Source organism: Chlorocebus sabaeus, chromosome 14 (assembly GCF_047675955.1).
Source record: "Chlorocebus sabaeus isolate Y175 chromosome 14, mChlSab1.0.hap1, whole genome shotgun sequence".
NCBI lineage: Eukaryota > Metazoa > Chordata > Mammalia > Primates > Cercopithecidae > Chlorocebus > Chlorocebus sabaeus.
In genome coordinates this window covers 1,950,646-1,977,065 of record NC_132917.1, presented here as the reverse complement: position 1 = coordinate 1,977,065, position 26,420 = coordinate 1,950,646, and the positions used below count along the sequence as shown (strand labels likewise).

Here is a 26,420-nt window from a genome sequence, read left to right as displayed (position 1 = left end):
TTCACTGTCACAGGGAACATGGAGGAGTTTTTAATAAGTGACCCTCCTACCTGCTGACTTTTTCAATGATTTGTGTGAAACGTCATGTGGAAAAGCCCAAAAGGCCTTTTGCAGGAAGTGTGAGGCTGTGTTGAGACACACACCAGAAGCACAGATGCCCCCCATGCAGAGCAGGCTGTGAGAATGGAGCAAGGCTAACTGGGAAATGGGATGAGGACTCAAGAAGAACAGGCGCATATTTTGGAGCAGTTGTAAGCTTACCCTGGGGTTGATGTGGAGGCACAGTTTGGTTCTTAGTAATTCCCAAGATGTATTAGTCCATTCTCACACCACTGTAAGGACACATCGAAGACTAAGTAATTTATAAAGAAAAGAGGTTTAATCAACTCATGCTTTAACATAGCTGGGAAGGCCTCAGGAAACTTACAATCCTGGCAGAAGGTAAAAAGGAAGCAAGGCACTTTCTTCACAAGGCGGCAGGAAGGAGAAGTGCAAGCAGGGGAAATGCCAGATGCTTATAAAACCATCAGATCCCTTGAAACTCGCTCTCTATCATGAGAACAGCATGGGGGAAACCACCCTGCCCCCTTGATCCAGTTACCTCCTCCTGGTCCTGCCCTTGACACCTGGGGACTATGGGGATTACAATTCAAGGTGAGATTTGAGTGGGGACACATATCACAAGCCTAAACTATCATGCTGAATATTTACCCTGAAAAACATTGACCCTACCCTGTGAATAGGGAGAAACGATTGCACCCTTTTGCAGTTAGTGTAATGCTTGGTCCACTGAAGGCCTGAGGGTCTTGGGATGCTTCTGGAGTCAATTCGTACATTCCATCCTCATTGTCTCTTAGGCAGCCTGGAGCACAACAGTGGCCTGACACTTACCAGTGGCATCCAATGATAGACCAACCGAAGCTTGTGGCATACACAGAAAGCAGTTTTGAAATTGAATTCTATATGAAACTGAGAGATACACAACTGTACTCTACAACCGGGATCATAGATAATGTTTTCAGTATCTTATTATCGTAAGTGGTGACGAGGTATTGGGCTAGAAGAGGTCAAGGCAGGCACCACTGTTCCGGCATCAGCAGAGAACCAACCACGCGATCACACACCAAGTCTCATGGTGGAGAGACCATGGAGAAAATACACCCCAGCTAACTTACACCGGTGTTTCTCCAACTGTGGCCACAATTCATTTGTGAGTTGTGATATCAATCTGAGGAGGCAGTACTAATATCAACAAAAAGAAGTAAAATGGAAAGTATTTGAAGATGTGATGCATACTAAGAATGTGGTGTTCTGTGAAATGTTTGATTTTATCATGGTTTCAAATCTCTCTACAATATACATAGGATGTGCACATGGGATCAAGAGGTAAAATCTACTTCTCACCATGGAGCAGGGTTAAAACATGACAGCCACGATCCTGTTTCCATGTAGAAAGAAGGTGACCCCCCACCTCTGAGCAAGAGGAACTGGAGGTAACAAGACCCATTCAAGGAATGAGAAAGTAAACCAAGAATCCCCAGGGCACCAGGTTGGAACCAGGCCTTTTTTTCAGCTGAACTCTGAGGTGCTAAGAGGTCATGCCCAACGAGGGGAACCCAGGAGGTCCTGACATTGTTCACTGTTTTACTTTTGCCTGAATTGCTTCAGGACACCCTGTGCTTCCTCTCATGACTTACTCATAAACTGTGCAAAAATGACCAAATTGTGTACCCCTTCCAGCTTCTGTCCACCATCTGCACAATGGGGCTAGTAACACCCACTTTCTACAGTTGTGAGGAGCAGGGACACGGTAGCACTGGCCCTGAGCAGAGATGCCCTCACTCACTTCTTTCTCCCTTTATTTCTTCACTCTATTATTGATCAACTGTTTACATGTAAGGTACCTTGTGTGAGATATTAATCACACAGTGGTGCGACTTGATCTCTATCCTCTTGTAAAGACAAGAATTCACCAAAATAAATGCCAATGTGTGACTGTGACAAAAGCTAACTTTGAAAATTAAAATTGGAGTACTGAAAACTTAAAGTGCAATTGAGGGAGTCAAAGGTAAATGTTAGAAAACCTTCCGGAACTTAGAGAGGAAAAAGAGATTTAAAAAAAAAAAAGCTAAAACCAGTGGAAGATAAATTTAGACAATCCAACAATCCAAATCCATTTAGTAGTAGAAATTCAAACCAACTAATAATAATAAAGGAAATAAAGAGGGGAAAATTAATAAAGAAGAAAGTTCTGGGAGGTGAACAGTTTTCAGGTTGTGTGGGGGCACTCATGTCAAGCAGTAAGAATGAAAAAAACCTAAACTCATCAGACTCCACAAAACCAACAGGAAGAGAAGAGAAGACCCTAGAGCTGTTTAGAGAGAAAACCCGTGCTTCTGAGCTTCCCGAGGGAACCAGGATCAGACTGCAGACTGGCCTGGCAATGGAGTGGAACCGTTGGTAAACCTGAACACTATACGTGCATAGCATAGAATAAAATAGCCCCAGGGCCTTTGCAGTCTTGGGAGAGATGATTATCCCCTTAGTGAAATAGACATTTCCAACACGCAGGGCCTCGGAACCCTTGCTTGGAGGTCCCCATTCTGAAAAATGCCTGGGGCTCTGTGTCCACAAACTGGAGGAGAAATCCAAGAAAGAGTGGTGTGGGACACTGAAACCATGGGATTCATAAGGAACCCAAAATAAACAACCCCCTGCCCTCAGGTCACATGGAGTCTGCTGTAGCCAGAGGGCGGGGGGCGGGGGAGACAGTGCACAGCCCCTACACACCACACCCACCCTGTGGTCCTGCTGAGACAGGACCTGCCCAGCCCAGGGCGGGGCACCCAGCACTCAGGCTAGTTCTTCTTGTCAAGCTCTGGAGACGGCCACTTACAAATGCTTGGTTTTCAAAATCAAATACACAGAAACAAAACAGGTCGGATAACTTGCTTGCCTAAAATAGATGTCCCAGAGGAAATTTCTGCCTCTGACTTTAAATATTTTTTTTAAAATGAACTAGGAGCCACAAAAGGGGGATTTTGGTAGGTTCTCGACCCCCCTGCCCTGAGACAGGACTCTGTGCACCAGTGGTGGCCACAGAGGCTCAGAGAATGGACTCGAACCCCTGCCCTGGGACAGGACTCTGTGCACCAGTGGTGGCCGCAGAGGCTGGGAGAATGGACTTGAATCCCTGCCCTGGGACAGGACTCTGTGCTCCACTGGTGGCCGCAGAGGCTCGGAGAATGGACTCGAACCCCTGCCCTGGGACAGGACTCTGTGCACCAGTGGTGGCCGCAGAGGCTGGGAGAATGGACTCGACCCCCCTGCCCTGGGACAGGACTCTGTGCACCAGTGGTGGCCGCAGAGGCTCGGAGAATGGACTTGAACCCCTGTCCTGGGACAGGACTCTGTGCTCCACTGGTGGCCGCAGAGGCTGGGGGGACAGACTCGCTGCCCTGCTCCTGCCCAGGGATGGGAGCTTTGGGTTTTGTACAGTACTTTGTTCTGGAGTCATGTGCAGCCACCTTCTGATCAGAATAACGTGGATGGATTTCAGCTTCTTCCATCTCATCATTATTCCTTGTTCCGTTGGCTCTTTAAGGAGCATTGTCTAGCATAAGGTTATTGTTCATAAAATCCCACAAATGAGCATGCTTTATATGACAACTTTAATAAAACCTCACACCCATTTTAATTTATACTATGAATATGAATTGTAGCATAGTTTGCTTGTCATTCATTAATAACTGTTTAGTTTTTAGATATGAGCTAGTCATATGTATGTTTCTTGATATTATTACTAATATTCCATTGACATTAGCTGATTGCAAAATGCTTTTTAAAATAACTATAGCTTTATAAAATAATCTACTAAAAAAACCAAACACCCCACATATGACACAGCATGAAAACTGAGCATGTTGCCAATGTATTAACTCATTTTAATTTTTTTCTTTTAATAGATTTTTCTCATTTGTTGACCCCAAAGGTGGTAAATTTAAAGATGGCCATGGAATTTCTTTTTTACCCAAAAATACATTTTTATATTTTTAAATTTTCTGTTCTTTCATACTTTCCATTTGTCTTTACACCCAAAGTAAATTATTTTTCTACATATTTAAGATTGCAACTATGTCCATTCCAGCTTCTGTCTATTCTTTCTCTCCACCTTCCATTGAGTTTATGTAGCGATGTCTTACCCATCTGTTTTCTACTGCATTAGCTGTGTCTAGCAGAGTCCCAGAGACTCAGCCCTCAGTCAGGGGTGGGCAGACTCACTGGTCACACTCACATGTTGGGAGCCAGAGTTTTCTGTATGTAACCTTTGCTGCTTGTCTAGATCATCACAGTTAGAAATTAGAAACTGAAATTGTATACTAACAAATTGGTATCTAGCGATATTAATATCACTGCCCACTATCATTTATTGAGCATTTAATGATAAGCCAGACATTTTTGATATATTATTTAATTCAGACATTGAAAGTCTAGGAAATTAATGCTTATAAAACAACATGCTCAAATCATGAAGTAGTAAGTGGTAGTGCTTTTATAACCCCATCTGTCTAATTGAAAATTGTTTAACTATTAAAGATTTTGCTTGTTGGTTGAGTCACATGTACAGCATTGTCTGAGCAGTTAGAATCCATCTTCACAGGGCAATGCAAGCATTTTCTTTCTCTTTTTCTTTCTTTTGTTTTCTTTTTTGTTTTTCCAGTGAATCCATATTAACCACTAGGAGCAGGCACATAAGATCCAAAGGCGGGTAGGAATTGTGTGGGCCCCGGGGTCTCACATAACAGAGGATTCTGTAAGATAGTTCAGAGTTCGTGGTAATGTGTAGGGGAGTTATTATATCCAAAGGGGTAAGAGAAGTTATTTTGTTTTAAACTACAATGTAGTAGAGAAAAAGGATCAATTTGGTCTAATTCCTTTCTCTTTCAAGGGACTAATCAGGACTTTTAACCTTCTGAGGTTCATATCCACCATTATGTTCTTGACAAGATATACATGCTCCATCCCTTATTAACTGTGTGTGTGGATGAAGTTGTTCTTTGGGGAAAATTAAGTACACAGGGAAGGGTTTGGGGCTCAGTCCCTAATGGTCAGCAGAAGTGGACGAGGTGGGCTAGTTTCCAGGTCGAAGGAAAAGATTGGCGAATTCTGGGGAAAATGGCCCTATTATGACTCCCTGTGTTTCTTATTTAACTCCACTTTCTGGTTTCCTGTTGCTCAAATGAGGAATTGCATAGAAAGTGGGACGGCACTTCCATGATGGTTATCTGCATTAAGCTGCATCATTGCAGGGGCTCAGGGCTGCCGGCTCACTTGACCTATTGAGGTTCAAAACAGCCCAGAGGGTTTTAGTCCTGTCAACCCTGGAGAGCAGGAAGCACTGAATCCTTTGGAATGGACATCGTAAGGGGCCAGCTATCCAGTGCCACCACCCAAGGCTCCCCTAGGACCTAGTGGTGAGACTCAGATTCCCTGACCCGTATCTCAGCGCTGCGGGGCCTTCCTGAGCGTATGTAGGGACAGCCTTCATTCACGGTGGGAAGAACTGTACTGGATCTTAACACAGATAATTCAGTTTCAGTTATTCTCTCCTTCTGACTAACTGGGGAGTTCTGAGCACGTATTTCACCCTCTCTGAGTATCAGTTTCTTTATTCGTAAAATTCACATAAAGTTCAATTGATGGCCAAATGACATAACGGGTAAGAAAGTGTTTTGTAAGGTTTTAAGTTCTGCAAATTTTAAGGAGACTAGGCTGATCCTGTCACCCCAGAAGTCCCCGGAGACATCACAGAATGAATAAGGGTGACAGTGGGAATCCTGGTGTGGAGCTCCTCCGATGCTGCCGCACGGGCTGAGCCTACCCCGAGTCTGGGCAGGAGGGAGGACACAGCTGCGCGCAGGGCTTCTGGTCCACAGGAACTGGGAGCTCATGGAACCGTCTCAGGCAGAGCACAGAGCACAGAGCTGACGTAGCTGGCAGAGAACAAACCTTCTCAGCCGGGGCTTGCTCCCACAGGAGCCTGGGCAAGGGTCACAGTCCAAACAGCAGGCGTCAAATCTAGGAGAATAAACTGTAAAGGGGAATGCGTTGTTCATGGACATGAAAGAGAACTTTTGTTTCCTGGAGGAAGCTGATGTGTGCGTGTTGACAGTTGCAAAGAGGACGACACCCTGTGTATGTCTCTTCCTAAGGTGGTGGTGGTGATGAATTCATGAGGTGCTGTATATTGCTTTTCATATTTTGCAGATGGAGAAATCAAGGCACAGAGAGATTAAGTGACTTTGCCATAGTCACAAGCTGGAGAGGACCAGGAGTAGAGCTTAGAGCGAGCCCCTGACTCTGGGCCTGCGTCCTGCCAGGAGTCACGCTGCCTCCGTTCCTAGGAGAGAAGACTTCCTGTAAGGTAAAGGCGGCCTGTCTACACTCGGTTCTGTGCAGCCCGCACTGAGGCAGGGCTGCCCTCACTCACTAGGTAAAGGCGGCCCGTCTACACTCGGTTCTGTGCAGCCCGCACTGAGGCAGGGCGGCCCTCACTCACTAGGTAAAGGCGGCCCGTCTACACTCGGTTCTGTGCAGCCCGCACTGAGGCAGGGCGGCCCTCACTCACTAGGTAAAGGCGGCCCGTCTACACTCGGTTCTGTGCAGCCCGCACTGAGGCAGGGCGGCCCGTCTACACTTGGTTCTGTGCAGTCCACACTGAGGCAGGGCGGCCCTCACTCACTAGGTAAAGGTGGCCCGTCTACACTCAGTTCTGTGCGGCCCACACTGAGGCAGGATGGCCCCTACTGTAGACGGTTAGGTTGTGTGCTCTCTGCGTGTGTGAAAAGAACTAAGTAAACAGCAGCACTCACATCTGCTAGCCTGGGTCTGCTAGCCTGTTCCAGACCACATTGTCCACAAACCACTTCCTTATGTGATCAAAACAATCAGCCTGCACACCGCTTCCTCCACCTCGGCCTCTCCGGCCCTTCCCTCTTCCACTTTCCATCCTCAGAAGGTATCTTGGCTTTTTCTTCTAAACCATTCCTCCAGATTTCCCTCTCTCCTCTTTTATGTCCGTCACTTCTTCTTTTCTGATGGCTGGATTGACCCCATCTTGGATTCTGAGAAACAGAGAGCAGCTTCCGTCCTCCCTCTTGTAGCTGTCACGTGCCTCTGTCCCCTGGGGCGGTCCTGGGCAAAGCACTGCCCACCTCCCTGGCACCTGCCCAGTGCAGCGGCTCTGAGAATCCTTCCGCATTCTCCTGGGACTCCCCTTGAGAAAAGAGCACGAAGCCCAGGCAGTGTTGGCTGGGATGGGGATTTCGGCCTCAGCTGGTCCCACGCCCATCACCCGGGGACAAAGCCTCTGTGCTCCGACCCCACACGGGATGGCCTCGCTCACGCTCAGCCACTACCCAGCAGTGGTCAGTGAGAGACCACCCGCTCGCTTCCTTCGGTCCTCCCCCTACAGCGGCTGTGCTGACAACATAATACTCCTTCCTCTTCTCTTCCACCCTTTCTAGAACTTCCTCTTTTCTTCTGCAACAGGCAGGGTTTTTTTAGGGTTTTCTCCTATTATTTAGAATGCTCTTGTTGATGCTTTTTTTTTTTTCTTCCTATTCCTGCTCCTTGAAGGGAGGGCAGTGTGATTATTAGTGGTGCGTTTCTCTCATGGAGAAGGGCACTCACGGGAAGAGAGCGCAGTGAGGACGACAGTCTGGTGAACTCACAGCTACCGCACCAGGCACACAGCAGCACCCCCTTATGCGTGTGGAGCCCTGTGCATTTTCCGGGTTCCTCCACACGTGCTAGAATGTTCACATCCACCGACTGTCACATGAACACACGGGAAAGACATTCCTGTGGCATAGTTTGTGCAGATGATAAAATTGAGGCCTGAAAGTTAGAGACACAGTAAGTAGGAAAAAACAAAAACAAAACTATTCCAAGCCCATGCCCTGTCTCTAAACTTCATGTTTCCCATTTAATAATCTTCAGAGCATTTTCATTTCTATCACTTTTCTGTGGAACAACATATTTCCACCCCCGTGAATATTTAACGTATGTCACAGAGTCCACATTCTATCACTCGTAGACACAGGATTCTCTTAAGTTTTCTGTTCTTTATTCTTTTAGTATTTTCCTCCCCCTAAAAAATAAGTAGAGTAATTTTAAAAAATGGATTAAAAAGAATTTGGAAACTGGAAAAATCATTAAGATAATTTCAAATACCTGCAAAAATGGGAAGTTCTAGTAATATTTTTCTATGGCAAAACATATTTGAATTTTTGATTTTAAATTTTTTTACCACATCTCTAAAATCTGAATTTGGGAGAAGTAGAGACAGAAAATGCTGGATATAAACCAGATGGAGTCTGGGAAGCAGGCCTATAGGTCAGCAGTACAGAACACTGTCTATTACTTATTAAAAGCAGCACTTTCGTTACATTTGTGTGTTCTGTAGCTATCGAAAAGAGACAGCTTGTTTCTTCACTTGCACTGTAGCCACACATCCTCTGGGACAGGCATTCATTAGGGAGGGACCGGACACCTCTGAACATCACCAGGAGGCAGCACGGCCTGGGGCGGGGGTGGGGAGCCAGATGGCCGCAGGAGGACTCGCTGGGAGGAGGGAGCAGGGCATGAGACCAGGGCTGAGCCTGGTGAGGACATGGGAAGGAACGGGCCCGTGGGGGGATGCGGCCACTCACCCCAAAATGCAAGCCTCAGTGAGAAAGTCACAGACAGGCCATGGAGACTGGGATTCTTTTCAAATGACTGTATTACCAAAAACGTTTATGTATATGTGGGAAAAAATACCTCAGCAAAATGGAAAAATAACAAAACAGTATCAACAATAAGCTGGAAGAAAATACTGGCAACAGATAAGGTGGGCGAAGGCGTTAGCACCGCCATGTACAGAGAGCTATTACGAATTGATGTGAAAAACGTGAAAAGAAAGAAGAAAAACAGGGAAAGGACATGAATCACAATTTCACAGAAGAGGAGATGCAGACGGGGAAGGCGTGAGAGAATGCTTAGGCTCCCTGGGGGCCAGGGAGATGACAAGACACATGGCTTTACTGAACCAAAGCCAAGGGTGGAATAAAATTCAAGGTGACCAGTGCTTCCAGAAACAACCCCATGATCACACATTACCAAAAAGGGTATGGATTCTTTTTTTTTTTTTTTTTTTTTTTGAGACGGAGTCTCGCACTGTTGCCCAGGCTGGAGTGCAGTGGCGTGATCTCAGCTTACTGCGAGCTTTGCCTCCTAAGTTGACTCCATTCTCCTGCCTCAGCCTCCTGAGTAGCTGGGACTACAGGTGCCCACCACCACGCCCGGCTAATTTTTTGTGTTTTTAGTAGAGTCAGGGTTTCACCGTGTTAACCAGGATGGTCTCGATTTCCTGACCTCGTGATCTGCCCACCTCAGCCTCCCAAAGTGCTGGGATTACAGGCGTGAGCCACCTCGCCCAGCCAGAATGTTTTCTTTTTCAATGGTAAAGTGACAATATCTTTTTAGAAAGCTCTATAAATATGTACAAAATACCTGTAATCATGTTTGTAAATTATTTTTGTAGTGAAATAAAACAACATAAGCCTTGTTAGTAAAGGAACTTGGGGGACTGGCTGGATAAATTATAGTAAGTATATTTTGAGGAATACTATGCAGCCATTCAAAAAGATGAGTTCAAAGGATAGACATTAGCCTAGAGAGATGGCTGTGATTTTTTTCTAAGTGAAAGATAGCAAGTTACAAAAAAGGTTTGTGAACAGAGCCTGATTTTGTAAATAATAAATACACAGAGAGCCTGCCCTGTTTATTCATTCCATTGTGGAGTGGAGCGAAGGTTGGTTTCCTCCAGTAAGGAAATTGGTTGCGGGAAGAGAGACAGCAGCGGCTGCCCAGTCCCCACCTGGCGGACCTCTGTGTGCCTGTTTGTACTTCAGCCCGATGATATAACTGCCCAAGGGGTTCACTTTGCCTGCTGCCCAGACAGAGCTGATTCACCAAGACAGGGGAATTGCAATAGAGAAAGAGTAATTCACTCAGGGCATCTCTGCGGGAGGCTGGAGTTTTATTATTACTCCCATCAGTCTCCCCGAGCATTGGAGGAGCAGAGTTTTTAAGGATAACTTGGTCGGTAGGGGACTCCAGTGACCCAGGAGGGCTGATTGGTCAGCGATGAGATCAGAGGGAGGCGGAGGTGTCTTCTTGAGCTCAGTCAGTTCCTGGGTGGGGCCATAAGAACAGATGGGCTAGTTTATGGATCTGGGTGGAGCCAGCTGATCCACCCAGTGCAGGGTCTGCAAAGCATCCCAAGCACTGATCTTAGGAGCAGTTTAGGGAGGGTCAGAATCTTGTAGCCTCCAGCTGCGTGACTCCTAAACCATAAGTTTTAATCTTATGGCTGCTGTTAGTTCTACAAGGGCAGTGTAGTCCCCAGGCAGGAAGGAGGTCGGCTGTTATCTTCTTTGTTTAAACTAAGTTTCTCCCAAAGTTAATTCAGCCTATGCCCAGGAATGAACAAGGACAGCTCGGGTGTTAGAAGCAAGATGGAGTGGGTTAAGTCAGATCTCTTTCACTGTCTTAGTCAAAATTTTGCAAAGGCAGGTAAGGAAAAGGAGGCATTATTGCTAGACTTGAGGTAATCAGCAGAGAACCGCTCTGGGTTCTTAAGCCCGAGAATTCCTGGACGGATGGCATCACAGCGGGGGCCGTCGGGGATGGACAGGAAGGCGGAGGAGGGGACACCTGGGGACTCCAGCAATGCTCCCTCTTGGTAGGATCCGGCATGGACCAGTGTGGCGTCCAGGCGGATGCGAGGAAACGGGATAAAATGATAACAGCCAAAACCAGAATGTGATAAATTATTTGATAGGGGAAAGGGGGAAAAACTAGCCAAGTATTATTTTAAAACTTTGGAAGGGAAGAACAACCACCTCATACATTCAGGAACTAACTATGGAGAACGTGGACAGACGCTGGGGTGTCATGAGCCCAGTCTCACGAGCTCTTACAGCCAGTGAACTGTGCAGAGAAACTGATGTCTAATCAATAAATTTGCAAAACGCCGAGGAAGGAGACGGGAGAGAGCAGTGCCTAACAGTGAGATAGGAATTAGGGGCGTGGTTAAGGGAAAGCCATAAAATGAATTTGATGTGACAGAGGCAGCAAGGAGAGTTCATTTAGGGGCTTTCCCTTAACCACGGGGTTGGAGGTTGGAAGGGACCCAGCTGAAGGAAAGCAGGAGGACCAGGTGAGAGGGATGGACAGACACGCAGGAAAGAAGGATGGGAGAGAGTGGGTCCTCCGAGGTCCGCTTTAAGAAAAGGATCTAGGCCAGGCACAGTGGCTCACACCCATAATCCCAGAACTTTTGGAGGCTGAGGCAGAGGATCTCTTGAGGCCAGGAGTTTGAGACCAGCCTGGACAACATGGTGAAACCCCATCTCTACAAAAAGTACACAAATTAGCCAGACATGGTGAGCATCTGTAATCCCAGGAGCTCAGGGGGCTGAGGTGGAAAGGTCACTTGAGTCTAGGAGGTCCGAGGCTGCCGTGAGCCATGATCATGTCACTGCACTCCAGCCAGAGTAGCAAAGCAAGAACCCGTCTCCAAAAAGAAAAGGAAAAGAAAAATACATAGCAAGACCCTCACAAGAGGGGGCGGCAGCAGCAGGGGCTGATGTGGAAGCATTGGTGGGGTCCAACAGGAGCCCTGGATCCACCCTGTGATTTGGGGCCACAATTCCTGGCAGCGAGCAGAGATTCAAATGGAAACTTCTTACTCAGAGGCAGGCTGGAAAGGGATATTGAATGAGAGACGTGGATGAGACCAGCGGAGGGGCTGGCTTCAGTGGCTCCACTGCTCTTCCTTATGAAGAGAATGGCAAGGTTGCTACCTGAGAGGGGACAAGATGGGAAATGCAGGTTGCAAGGGAGAGGAGTCTCCATCAGCCCTGGGATGAGCTTAGCCCACAGAGGAAGCTGGCACAGCAGGAGGACTCAGATGGCCGCCTGTGAGGCTGCACAGCAGAGCCCTGGGCTCTGTACCAACACCCCCCAGAGCGGTGTGCACCAGGGCATGCGCCAGCCTTGCTTCTTCACATGGTATTGTCCTGGCTGAGGTGTGGCAGTGGACACTGAGGACTCTGGACGACTGGCCTGTTCCAAAGCACCTTAGAAGGCAGGGCTGGGCCTGGCAGTCCACACAGAACTTTCATTCTCCCCAGAACACTCTCCAAGCCACTCCCTTCTTTGGTTTCTCAACATCCCCGGGTATATAGGGGTGCTGTTGCCCACATATGTGTCATCGAGACATCCTGGGACCTGGAGCTTAGATAACTTGCCTGAACTCATACAGCTAAGAGGAGACAAAGGCAGGGTGTGACCCTGGGAGGTTGAGCTCCTCGCCCCACTGCTCCCCACTGCCCTCACGGCCCCCACAGTGGTTTCTCTATTTTGGCACTGAGTTCATCCTGTCTTGTGTTACAACTTGGTGTGTGAGTGCTCGTCTGCCTTCATCATGATTTGCTGAGGTTCTCTTATTTACAAGAAACTATGGGACAAATTGAAGAACCACGGAATTCAAGAGTGAGTTTAGAAAGCCCTCGCCCTCAGGAAGTGTGCACCGCTGTGTAGCTCTTCGTGAGTTTGTGAACAGCTACAGTAGAAGATAGAGGGTGAGAAGCCCTCACAGGTGGTGCAGGGAGAGCTGTGAGTTCCCACAGGAGACGGCGTCTGCCCAGGAATGGGGAGCATCAGCCACACCTCCTAGATCAGGACTGTGTCCCTTAACCATACCGTTTATCCTGCAAGACACTGATTTTACAGGTGCTAAAAGACCTGAGATGAGTTTTATTTCACACTATAGTTGTCTGAAAAAAGCACAAACTACCAGCCTTTAAAATTATCCTTAGTCTAAGTGGTTTTTTGTTGTTGTTGTTGTTGTTGTTGTTGTTGTTGTTGGGTTTTTTGAGACAGAGTTTCACTCTTGCTGCCCAGGCTGGAGGCACGATGTCAGATCACTGCAACCCCCGCCTCCCAGGTTCGCGCGATTCTCCTGTCTCAGCCTCCAGAGTAGCTGGGATTACAGGCACCCGCTGCCATGCCCAGCTTATTTTTTTGTGTTTTTAGTAGAGATGGGGTTTCACCATGTTAGCCAGGCTGGTCTCAAACTCCTGACCTCAGGTGATCCACCTACCTTGGCCTCCCAAAGTGTTGGGATTACAGGTTGAGCCACCGCGCCCTGCCCCTAGTCTAAGGTTTTTGAATTTTCATTACTTACCTAATATTTATGATGTTTCCCCCTATAGGTAGGAAATGCTTCCCTTTATTTTACTCCTTTTCTTTCTTGCGTAGAGCATCCGTGACTCTTAACTAAATTCTTTCTTTATTGTCAAGAAGGTGTGTCCAACCTTCATGCAATCCTTAATCAAACCTTGGTATTTTTATTTAGTACAACTCAGCAAATATTTATCCAGCCACTGCCCTGTGCCAAGCGCCATGCTGGGGGCTGCAGAATGAGAAGATGCACGATGCACTCTCGCTTCTGTCCCAAGATTGCCGGGCTCAGACCCTGGGCTGGGTTTTTCCTGGCATGCAGAGAGCCGCCTCTTCAGGAATGATCCAGTTCCCCAGGCTTCAGGACTGCGGCTCCTGAGAAGACGCTCTCAGCTGCTCCCTTGCCTGGCACAGGGAATTTAGGAGTCCAAATCCTGTTAGAAATAAAGAGTTAGTTGAATTAAGGGAGACTGTGAAGAGTCCAAGAAAAATATTCTCATCTAGAAAAGAAAGTTATATTCCCACCTCACCCCACACCCCCCCGCCCCACACACATTTTAGATTTTGAAAATGCAAAATGTTTGGCTGTAGGAGTCCTGGAGACTATACTCTGGGGCCAAAGTACCAGCGTACTAGTTCAGGGACATGAAAGGCTGATATGATATTTGGTATTGTGAGAAGGTAATCAACAGTACCCAGAGGACTTCGTCTTACCCTACTTAAGAAGGACTATGCAGTTATCTGTAACATGGATTCTGCAAGCATTTGTTTCTTATCCCTTTGGGAAAACTTACAACACCCAGACATGGAAATGAGAAGAAAGCCCCAAGCGTCTCCTCAGCATCTGCTATGTACCCAGCCGGGCGTGGTGGCTCACGCCTGTAATCACTGCATTTTGGGAGGCTGATGTGGGTGGATCACTTGAGCCCAAGAGTTGGACAGCATCTGCTATGCACCAAGCTCTGTAAAAGGTTCTTGCCTAAGATTCTTTTTTTCAATCCTCTCCACCACCCAATGAGATAAGTAGGGATTTTACACATGAAAATACTCAGATTCATAGAGGTGACTCTGTCGGCATAAGCAGGTTTGTGTGTGGAGCCAGCACTGGCACTGCAAGCCGTCGCCCCTGTCATGCCCATGTATGCTGCTGCTCCGCACGGTGCACAGGCCACAGTGTCCTCCCAAGCAGTCCGGTGAAGGGGCTGCCACTGACAAGGAGAAGTTCGAGAATATGAAGGCACTGAAATCCGGGGAGCCAGCAGAGTAGACAGAGGATGCTGCCCACCACACGGCCCTAGAAAGCACATGCAGAGATGTTCGGAGCCACACAGCATCAAGGGCCCACCTTCCACCCACCCACCATGGTCAGGTAGCCGTGCTGTGTGCCCAGCACTCCGCAGGAATGGGAGGTACAGGTGGGAGTGTGGCATATCTACACCCCAGAGGTGCAGCTGGGCTGGCGGGAGGGTGGAGGCCTCACGGGCACATGAAGATTAAGACCAGAGTTATTTTAAAGGCATGTGCAAAGTCTATGGAAACTTGTTTGGAGCAACTTTCAGGGAGATTAAAGAACAAATTACTCCAAGAGCAGAAATGAAATGCAAATAAATTATTAAACATTGAGCAAAAGCTCAGGTGCTAGAGGACAGCTTCAGGGGGAGCTGGTACATCCCGAACCTTTGCCACACGCAGTTCCAGTATCTACCCAGGACCCACGAACGTCCCAATGAGCCATTTTCTGAGTCTTGAGGCCCAGCATGGGAATGTCATTCCTGTAACAGTTACGTAACCCAAAAGCATCCACCGAGGTCTGGCTTCCCCAGGATGCTCCAGAGGCCCTGGGACTTCAATGTCTGCTCTTTCCCTGGACTCAGTCATCCTCATGGGCAGAGAGCAGGGGACCCAGGGTGCACCCACACTCCCCACACAGCCTCAGCTCACTGTTGCTAGGTCCAGCTTCAGAATCAGCTTGGAACAGATGAAGAGCAGCAGAGGTGAACCCCTGAAGCAGGTGGGCAGGAGGCACAAGCCCAGGAAATAATGGGCATGTGCTTTCCAGGGCCCTGTGGTGTGGGGTACCACATGCCCCTTCCATGGGAACGCTGCCACTCCCATGGGGACACTGGCTGCCCCTCCCATGGGAACACTGCACCTCCACTCCGGCCATCGGAGGCCAAGAGAAATTCAGAGCAATGCTTCCAGATCATCATATTTTTCCAGAAAACAAAAAAACACAGAAATCCAGGTTTTGATATAAAGCCTTGAGATTTTTAGATGTTAGTCCAATTTGTTCAACACTGAGAACCCGATAGAACAGTTCTGTGGCTGGGTATGAGCCTCTGGCTGTGAGACCATTCAGGTGCCCCCAGTCCTAAAATTCTGATTCTTTGAATTTTCTCCCAGAGCTTCCTGGCAAGATAAAATAATGGTGAAGTCATAAACACATTCAAATTTAGAAGATCATATTTTAAAATGAAAATAAGGATTTATTATCTTGTTTTTACACTCAGGACTGAAACAACATCTATTTTACCACCAACAATAAAAATAGTTAAATTCTCGAAGGGCACCTGACTTCACGTTTCCTCTGGAGTTCTGGAAGGGGTGCGTTCCTGCCCAGACATTCCTTGATGTAAAAGAAGATATCGTGCTGTGACTGGAAATGCAACCATTACACCCGAAAGAGACTTCAGCTCATCAGGTGTCAGCTCTTAGCGTGAACAACAAAGCTTCACGGTAGCCCCGTGTTTTGTGGTCATCACCACCTGCACAGCAGCTGACCACCCACTTGGCCGGAGATGAGGCCTTCAAAGCGAAGTGAGGCCTCTCTGTCCCTGGCCTGTAGCACTTCCCCGAAAGTTCTTCTCGTGGGTGTTTTTGGGCTTCTCTGCTGGTATCGTACGTGACATAACTTGGGTGACCTGTTTTTCATGGATTTAGAACTGCTCAGTCATCCATTTTTGAATAAAATCAAATGTAAATTATTTTGTGAAAGCATCACCACTGCCTCAATTACCCTGTCAACATCTTCGAAGCCTTTGAGGCTTGGTTCAGGTTTGGTTAAGTTTCAAATGTTCCATTAGGTTCCTGGCTCAAACATGGATTTGAAGAAACCCTTCTTGGGCCAGGCAATCCCAGGACTTTCCCAGAGCAAATTCCCTGTGGCTGTCTTTGAAGCTGTGAAAGGCTCCTTGCCGTGTTTAAGTTCCCTTTCTGACTTCCGGCTTAACGTTGAATAATCCCGTGCAGCCTGACCAGCATTCCATTGACGCAGCATCCCCACCATCTGTGTAGAAATAGAGGCATAGGTATCCTCTGGCTGCCTGTGGAGTGGATATTTCTTTGAAACTTTTTATTTGTACTGTGAGAATTTTTTAAAAACTGTAATAAAATTATTAACAATCTAGCTGACCAAGAGATGCATTAGTCCATTGCAATTAGTTTATCCATTTACTCATTTAACTGAAATTTACAGGCGTCTACTGGGGCCAGGCACTTTTCTATCAGGATGTCCACCTGCCTGACAGATAGGATCCTATATTTTGACAACTTGCTTTTCCTGTATTCAAAAGGCTAGTGGCTGAGTGCACTTCGTATGCCTGTCCTCCCACCTCTGTTGGGTCTAGCTCCCAGCTCTGCGCTCCCACAGCACACACAGATCTGGGGGAGAGGCTGGGGGCACCCACTGAGGCACAGGCTGACGTGGTGTCCTCGGTGCCACGCTCGAATTAGTGCTGTCCCGGGTGGTGGCACTCTCACGAGTTGGTTCTGTCAAGATGATGGAGCTCCCCTCTAGGGAGCCTATTACAGGACATCTTTATTGCAACCTGTCATCATTTTGATTGCTCTTTTCTTAGGATTTGTAGCATGATTTTTAAAGTGTTTGTCTCAAACTAGGCATAGAAGTCTATTAAGCATTCAAACGATGCCATTTAGAAGGATTTATTTTTAGGGTTTCATGATAGTACGTGTGCTGCTGTATCACTTGAGTTTTATCGTCTCCAGCCATTAGAGAAAGCCTGCAGCCCACATTTCCCAAGACTGTGTTGATTTCAACTATCCTATGTATGCCAGGAAATTTCCCCAAATGTCCTAGAAGTTCCAGTAATTTGGCCTTCAAGCTGTATCTCACAGACTGCTTCTTGCCCTAAGAAACAGTGTAAACATTATTTGGCAGGCTCCGTATCTGTAACTATTCTTTTGAAAGCATGACCACCAGGCTCAAGCCACTCCCTGTCCGTGGGGAGGCACGCCCAGAGCCTCCCAGTGGTGGGAAGGAGTCTTCCAGAGGTTCCTCCAGGCCAAAGCAAGAGCACAGCCACGTGTAGGTTTACAACACCTGCTCTATGTTTCCCTCACTTGTAGCTGAATATCAGTTCCCAACTGGTGTCCTCCAGAACTTCTACCTGAGAAGTGATTAGCAAAGGCTGATCGTTAGTGACTGGAATCAGGAGAAAGACTAAGACATGTTAGGGTCAGAACTCAGTTTGATTTTATATACATTTGTAAACCTCTTTAGTACTTTAAGGGAATTCGTAACCAAAGAATGGGGGAGGGATGCTTTTTCTGTTTCAGTTTAGCTCAAAGTCATGTTTTAGAATATCTTCCTAAAACATTCTTGTATGCCACCTATTTAAAGCTTACTAAATATTCATTGACCAGTTCATAAAACAATTAGCTTTCAAATCTCATTCAAGTGAACTTCAAATATGCTATTTCCAATGTTTTCTTTCATTTTCTAAAAAGTGCTAACCTACAAAATCATCTTGATTTCTGAGCACAGAGGAACAGTTTTACCTTGTCTCACCCTAGAGACTGTCAGGGTCAGCACACAGAGTGGCACATACCATGTAAGTATTAGCTGTATCTTCACTTGTTTCGCCAAGATAATTTTTATTTTCTCATTTTAATTTCTCTTGGCTTTGTTGGCATCAACCTTGCCGGACCAAACAGGCACACACATTGTACACAGTGAGGGGGTGAAAGGGACAGATCCAGGAATGCAGATCTCTTTCCTCGAGATGATGGCTTCACTAATTGCCATCTGCATCAATAAAAAAATGGAAAGGAAGAAAAGGAAAAATTAGGAGCAGACAAACCAAGCCTCTTTTTCCTGTTTTATGTGCCTAATTTTCTCCTTTGTATTCTATGAAGATGAACAATGGAAATTTAAAAATTATAAACCATGATGTAATGAACTATAAACCCACTTATGTTTTCTAACTCTTTTGTGACCTGATAAAATGCTGTCCTTTAAAATATGAATATCAGATATGAATTCCAAATAGTAATGTATTTACACTACATTAATTTCACTAAAAAGCAGGAAATATTGTCATAGTTTGGAAAACAATTTTTAATTGTTGTCATTCTCCATTCAAACATTTTTCAAGGATGACTGGAAAATATGTTCTGATTCTTGCTAATCTTCATAGATGTATTTTTAGGAGCCCAAATTTGCTGGAGTCCAAATTGAGACGTGGAGGTATTTTCTATGACGTAGGGTTGTAAAAGGCTGACCAGCTCCCAGCTGCCTTGGAGAGAGTAATTCCTGGGAAGAAGTGCTCTTGGGAAAACACCTGGGTATGGCTAGACGTGCACAACTGCACTGTCTTCTGCCAGGACTTCCAGTTTCTCTTCAACATTCCTTCCCCAAGCCTTCCTTACCCCTCACAGAGGCTAGGACTGACCTCTGGCTCCTGCCCTCCCTCCCATCTCCTCTCCTTGATGGTGCTGACAAGCAAAGAATTGACCAAGCGAATTGAGCAGCAGGAGCTAAACGGCAGGGTCCGGCTGGCTGGCAAAATGGAAATTGGTTTCTGGATAGTGGAGGAGTGACTGTGGCAGGGAGGGAGGCCTGGAGCTCAGGTTTGGTGTCGAAGTGGAAGCCGCCTGCAATCCAAGCCCCCATGCTCGTTCCTGCAAGAGGACTCTGTGGGGTGGGGAGACCAGGTCCCTGCGGCTAGAGACTCGGGCTGGGGGGACCTTGCCGGTCTCTGGCAGGCCTGGGACCCAAAGTGAACCCGTCATGGGTTCACAGTTGTGGCCTGATGTGGTACTTGACATCAGAAAGCAGCAGATGAGGACTCCAAGGAATTTTACTGAATTTGTGAAATTTTCATGCATTTAAAATATTAGTTCTTAGCCAGGTACCATGGCTCACACCAGGGATCCCAGAACTTTGGAAGTCAGAGGCAATAGGATCACTTGAGTCCAGGAGTTCAAGACCAGCCTGGGAAACATCATGAGACCCTGGCTCTACAAATAATTGAAAAGATTAGCCAGGCATGGTGGCACACGCCTGCAGTCCAGCCACTGTGGAAGTGGAATCCGAGGCTGCAGCGAGCTATGATTGTGCCACTGTACTCCAGCCTGGGTGACAAAGTGATACCCTGTCCCTAAATATAGGTATCAAATATATATACATTATAATCTCTTCACTGAGGCTCAACTTGAAGAAAGCATCCCTTTTATTGGAAGGAAGAGAAGGAAGATCATAGTAATAAAATAAATCCTGAGTCCAAATGTAAAGTTTTCATATTAGGAAATAATTCACCTGCTCTCGCTTCATGAATCACTCCTGAAAGCTTTATTGCCTGAAAATAGATTCCTTAAATTCAAGACTTTTCTTTACATATAAAACATTTTAAATCTTCTTAGAAAACATCCTTATTTTAAAAATAAATATTAGACTTCAAAATAAAAGAACTACTGCTTAGGTGGAGTTTTACGGGTGATTTTCTAAATGTAAATTACTGGAGAGGTAATCAGAAACCCAAGCAGTGATAACTGAGGTGAACTTTCTCCAGTTCCAAGGAAAATCAGAGCTGATGTCTTAGAAAACCCTACTGAGTTGTTCACAGGTTCACTAAGTGAAGCTCGCACTTCCGGCCCTGGGACCACCAGAAGAGTGAATTCAAATGAACAGTTTAAACACCTGAGGCTGCCAATGACAGTCGCCGGGGTGGGCAGGCCCTGGGTGGAAGCAAGCCTACGCGTTCTTTTCAGGAGGGTAGGAGAGACAGGAAGGGCAGGATGGCGGGGCTGGGGAGGCCTGAAGCAACACATTGCGAGTGCGCTGGCGAGGGCCAGCTGCCTTAGGACCACACACCATCAGGTGCACACATTAGAAAATGAAAACCTCCTGGCATTTCAGACTATGCGTTTTATGCTTTCTGCTTAATCTGAACCTTGCTGGCAGTTGGCACTTATTAAACAGCTATGTAAACGTAAAATTTAAAACAGTTTTTGAAACTCTTCAGATTTGGGTTTCATTGGCTGAAAGGGAAAGAAAGGGGAGCCCCCATCTGTTTAGCGTCTGCTCCATGTGGGGTGCTGTGCTCGGCATCTTTCATAAATTATCTCCTGTAATGCTCATAGCAAGGGGCCTTGTTCAGCAGAGGAAAACACACTGTAGAGCCACCGTAATCCAAATAGCATTCATGCTGGAAGAAACCAACAGAGGAGGGACCAGAGAGTCTGATCATAAACCCAACTGTGGTAGGAATTTCACATTTCAGCAAGAGAAATATTTTAGTGTAAGGAGGGAATATGATTTATTTAATAACTGATTAGTGGAAAAACTGCTATCTGACTGGGAAAAAAAATAAGGTTGCCTCTATATGCATTAAAAATACTGAAAGGATGAAGAATTTAATTATAAAAATAAAACAATTCTTATCCTTATCCAACCATGTGAGCAGTTAACTAATAAGGCCAAGTTTTTCGATTTAATGCCCACAAAGGAAAACTAGCTTTACTGCGGTTTTGCTCACAGGTTCTTCCCTAAACTACAGCCAGAGAAATCATAAATGCGGGTTTATTCACGAGATGCTAGATAAGGGTAAGCAAGCCGGGTGATCGCTGAGTGTGGCTGGCCCCTGTTCTGCTAGAAGCTTTGAGAAGTCTGTGCCCTCCTGAAGGGAGCTCATAGCCAAGCTCAGAGTGTGTCTCTCCCACCTCAGCCCCAGCTTTGTCTCTCCTGGAACACACCGATCTCTCCAAGCCTCGGGTCTTTGCACATCCTGTTCCCACTGTGAGGAGCACGCTCACCACAGTTTTTCTTTTTAACTTGAAACATTCAATTTTTTTATGTGTGTGTGTGTGGGGGGGTATATGTGTATACATATATACATATGTATATATGTGTGTGTATATATATACACATATATACACACACACAATATGTATACACACACATATAAACTTTAAGTTCTCGGGTACATGTGCACAACATGCAGGTTTGTTACATATGTATACATGTGCCATGTTGGTGTGCTGCACCCATTAACTTGTCATTTACATTAGATATTTCTCTTAATGCTGTCCCTCCCCGCTCCCCACACCCTATGACAGGCCCTGGTGTGTGATGTTCCCCACCCTGTATCCAACTGTTCTCATTGTTCAATTCCCACCTATGAGTGAGAACATGTGATGTTTGGTTTTCTGTCCTTGCGATAGTTTGCTCAAGATGATGGTTTCCAGCTTCATCCATGTCCCTACAAAGGATGTGAACTCATCCTTCTTTATGGCTGCATAGTATTCCATGGTGTATATGTGCCACATTTTCTTAACCCAGTCTATCATTGATGGATATTTGGGTTGGTTCCAAGTCTTTGCTATTGTGAATAGTGCCGCATTAAATATACGTGTGCATGGTCTTTATAGTAGCAAGATTTATAATCCTTTGGGTATATACCCAGTAATGGGATGGCTGGGTCAAATGGTATTTCTAGTTCTAGATCCTTGAGGAATCAACACACTGTCTTCCACAATGGTTGAACTAGTTTACACTCCCACCAGCAGTGTAAAAGTGTTCCTATTTCTCCACATCCTCTCCAGCATCTGTTTTTTCCTGACTTTTTAATGATCGCCATTTTAACTGGTGTGAGATGGTATCTCATTGTGGTTTTGATTTGCATTTCTCTGATGGACAGTGATGATGAGCATTTTTTCATGTGTCTGTTGGTCACATAAATGTCTTCTTTGAGAAGTGTCTCTTCGTACACTTTTTGATGGGGTTGTTTGATTTTTTCTTGTAAATTTGTTTAAGTTCTTTATAGATTCTGGATATTAGCCCTTTGCCAGATGGGTAGATTGCAAAAATTTTCTCCCATTCTGTAGGTTGCCTGTTCACTCTGATGGTAGTTTCTTTTGCTGTGCAGAAGCTCTTTAGTTTAATTAGATCCCATTTTTCTATTTTGGCTTTTGTTGCCATTTCTTTTGGTGTTTTAGTCATGAAGTCCTTGCCCATGCTTATGTCCTGAATGGTATCGCCTAGGTTAGGCCTAACATTTAAGTCGTTAATCCATCTTGAATTAATTTTTGTATAAAATGTAAGGAAGGGATGCAGTTTCAGCTTTCTACATATAGTTAGCCAGTTTTCCCAGCACCACTTATTAAATAGGGATTCCTTTCCCCATTTCTTCTTTTTGTCAGGTTTGTCAAAGATCAGATGGTTGTAGATGTGTGGTATTATTTCTGAGGCCTCTGTTCTGTTCCATTGGTCTGTATCTCTGTTTTGGTACCAGTACGATGCTGTGTTGGTTACTGTAGCCTTGTAGTACAGTTTGAAGTCAGGTAGCATGATGCCTCCAGCTTTGTTCTTTTGGCTTAGGATTGTCTTGGCAATGCGGGCTCTTTTTGGTTCCATATGAACTTTAAAGTAGTTTTTTTCCAATTCTGTTAAGAAAGTCATTGGTAGCTTGATGGGGATGGCATAGAATCTTAAATTACCTTGGGCAGTATGGCCATTTTCATGATATTGATTCTTCCTATCCATGAGCATGGAATGTTCTTCCATTTGTTTGTGTCCTCTTTTATTTCATTGAGCAGTGGTTTGTAGTTCTCCTTGAAGAGGTCCTTCACATCGCTTATAATCTGGATTCCTAGGTATTTTATTCTCTTTGAAGCAGTTGTGAATGGGAGTTCACTCATGGTTTGGCTCTCTGTTTGTCTGTTATTGGTGTGTAAGAATGCTTGTGATTTTTGCACATTGATTTTGTATTCTGAGACTTCACTGAAGTTGCTTATAAGCTTAAGGAGAGTTTGGGCTGAGACGATGGGGTTTTCTAAATATACAATCATGTCATCTGCAAACAGGGACAATTTGACTTCCTCTTTTCCTGATTGAATACCCTTTATTTCTTTCTCTTGCCTGATTGCCCCGGCCAGAACTTCCAACACTATGTTGAATAGGAGTGGTGAGTGAGGGCATCCCTGTCTTGTGCCAGTTTTCAGAGGGAATGCTTCCAGTTTTTGCCCATTCAGTATGATATTGGCTGTGGGTTTGTCATAAATAGCTCTTATTATTTTGAGATACGTCACATCAACACCTAGTTTATTGAGAACTTTTAGCATGAAGTGCTGTTGAATTTTGTCAAAGGCCTTTTCTGCATCTATTGAGATAATCATGTGGTTTTTGTCTTTGGTTCTGTTTGTGTGATGGATCATGTTTATTGATTTGAGTATGTTGCACCAGCCTTGCATCCCAGGTATGAAGCCGACTTGGTCATGGTGGATAAGCTTTGTGACGTGCTGCTGGATTCGGTTTGCCAGTATTTTATTGAGGATTTCACATCGATGTTCATCAGGGATATTGGTCTAAAATTCTCTTTTTTTGTTGTGTCTCTGCCAGGCTGTGGTATCAGGATGATGCTGTCCTCATAACATGAGTTAGGGAAAAGGATTCCCTCTTTTTTATTATTTGGAATAGTTTCAGAAGGAATGGTACCAGCTCCTCTTTGTACCTCTGACATTTGTACCTCTGATTCAGCTATGAATCTGTCTGGTCCTGGCCTTTTTTTGGTTGGTAGGCTATTAATTATTGCCTCAATTTCAGAGCCTGTTATTGGTCTATTCAGGGATTCAACTTCATCCAGGAGCTGGTTTTTTGAAAAGATAATAGATAGACCGCTAGCAAGACTAATAAAGAAGAAAAGAGAGAAGAATCAAACAGATGCAATAAAAAAATGATAAAGGGGATATCACCACCTTTATCGATTCCATAGAAATACAAACTACCATCAGCGAATACTATAAATACTTCTATGGAAATAAACTAGAAAATCTAGAAGAAATGGATAAATTCCTGGACACATACACCCTCCCAAGACTAAACCAGAATGAAACATCCAATTAACCTTTAAAATTCAGCCCAAATATCAGTTCTTCTAGGAAATTTCTCTTTCTTCTTCCTAATCCTCGTCCGATGGAATGATGGAATGGAATCCATGGAATCCAATGGAAGCCTCATCCAAGCTTCCACCACAGCCCCTGGAGAATGTTTCTCAATGTATAGGCCTTCATTAAAGGTTTTAATTCAATTTTGAATTCTTTAAAGAATACGATTTTACCCCATTATCTCTGCATCCCCAGTTCTGTGACAAGGGCGGGGGACCCCGGGAAACGCCGTTTCTCATGGATGTGAATGGCCTGTGACAAGGGCGGGGGACCCCGGGAAATGCCTTTTTTCGTGGATGTGAATGGCCTGTGACAAGGGCGGGGGACCCCGGGAAACACCGTTTCTCGTGGATGTGAATGGCGTTTTCGCCATCACTTTAGGCTTCTTGACTCTTAGTTCATCTCTGCCTCATGTCACTTTGGCCCTACATCCCTTTACTAGAATTTTCTGGTGTTTTGAAGTATTTTCATGTTGAATAGCAATTTCAGAGCATTGCTGTGTTACTCGGGGTGCTATTTATTTAAATGTCAAATCCACGTAGTGTGGCCACAGTCAGAGTTTCATATCCCAGGCATATCTTCAAGTCATAGGAAAGGACAGAAAACCCAAAAGCTGCCTGATGAGCCATTGTGTTGTGTGAATTCTTCCATCAGAAAGCTTTTTAAACCCATTTCTTTCTTTCCCAGACAACTATGTTCCCGAATTGACTGACGATGGGACTAAGCCACAGATGCTGTTGAGGCCACTGCCCAAGCTCTTTCTTCTTAGGCGACCGCTGGTCTCCTCCCAGCTTGCTCCCAGCTGCACTGCCTGCCCTCTCCATGCCCTCTCTGAAGCTGCCACTAACTTATTTTTTCCTAAAACATATTTGCAACTCGTCCTCCCCCTGCTCGAAAGGCCAGCAGCTGTCTATTCAGCTGGACCAGCGGTGCCTCCCGGGACATCCCTTCCACTGCTGCACACGGCCCTGGCTCGGGCCTGTCGTGTGCGCTATCCTGTCACCTCTGCACACGGCCCTGGCTCAGGCCTGTCGTGTGCGCTATCCAATGCTGTCTTTCCAACATTCCACCTCAGGCACCTCCTTGACCTGCAGCATTCCCAGCAAATGGACTCATTCATTCATTCATTCATTCACTCAATAACTGGATATCAAGCCTCTAGATACAAGTCATAGAGACAGTCTCTTTTCCTTCCTTTCACACCTACACAAACAATTGTCATGGATCACAGCTTTCCCCGAGCATCTTTCCTCGGCTTCCACTTCCCATTGGCTCCTCCTTTGCTGAAGTTTTTGTTTTGATGTTAAATCTGGCACATCGTTATATCTGTTCATGGATATAGCCCATTAAGAGATTTTTAAGCTAATTAAATGAGCTTATGTTTTTGTTATATGTATGTTTTTATCCCGTGATACCATAATACTTAGCCAAAGTATTCATCAATAAATAGCTGCTGGTTAGTTGATATAAACATTAAATCAGGCACTGTCCATGTGGATTTCTGATGCTGTTTGTATTGTATCTGTTGAGTTGTGCCTTGCTAGTGCTGTAGTTTATTTTAGCGGCAGGTCTACCCTGTTCTTTTCTGGAGTGTGCATCGAATAGCGCCACAGGCATCTAATGGGTCTTCTTCACTCAATTCCAATGTTCTTCCTCTAAACCATGGAGGAAGTGGCTGTGGTGTACCCTGTGAGCCGGTGTAGAGGCCGTTCAGTGGGGCTCTGGCCAGCTTCTACTGCTCATCTCTTTTTAACTCCCCCGTCGGCTTGAGTAGAGTTCTCCTGCTCTCCATCTTGCTCTCCAGTTTGCCATGTGCAGGCACTTGACGTACTGTGGGAATATTTGCTGAACTAATGTACTCACATGTATTTGCCATGCAACAGCGTGCTCCTGAGGCTTAGAGGGAACATAGGCAGACATGTGATTTTTTGGTTCCTACTCCAAAA

At 45.6% G+C, this 26,420-nt stretch overlaps 1 protein-coding gene across 22 annotated transcripts in view; it reads left to right on the top strand.

Annotated features, from left to right (window-relative positions):
- The window catches only part of MYT1L (myelin transcription factor 1 like), a 529,284-nt gene that overhangs the window by 313,942 nt on the left and 188,922 nt on the right, over positions 1-26,420 (top strand). For all 22 annotated transcript variants that reach the window (XM_073022747.1, XM_073022736.1, XM_038006505.2 and 19 more), the window contains one exon: positions 6,268-6,424. The gene's annotated coding sequence lies outside the window, so the exon portion shown is untranslated. The remainder of the gene's footprint in view (positions 1-6,267; positions 6,425-26,420) is intronic.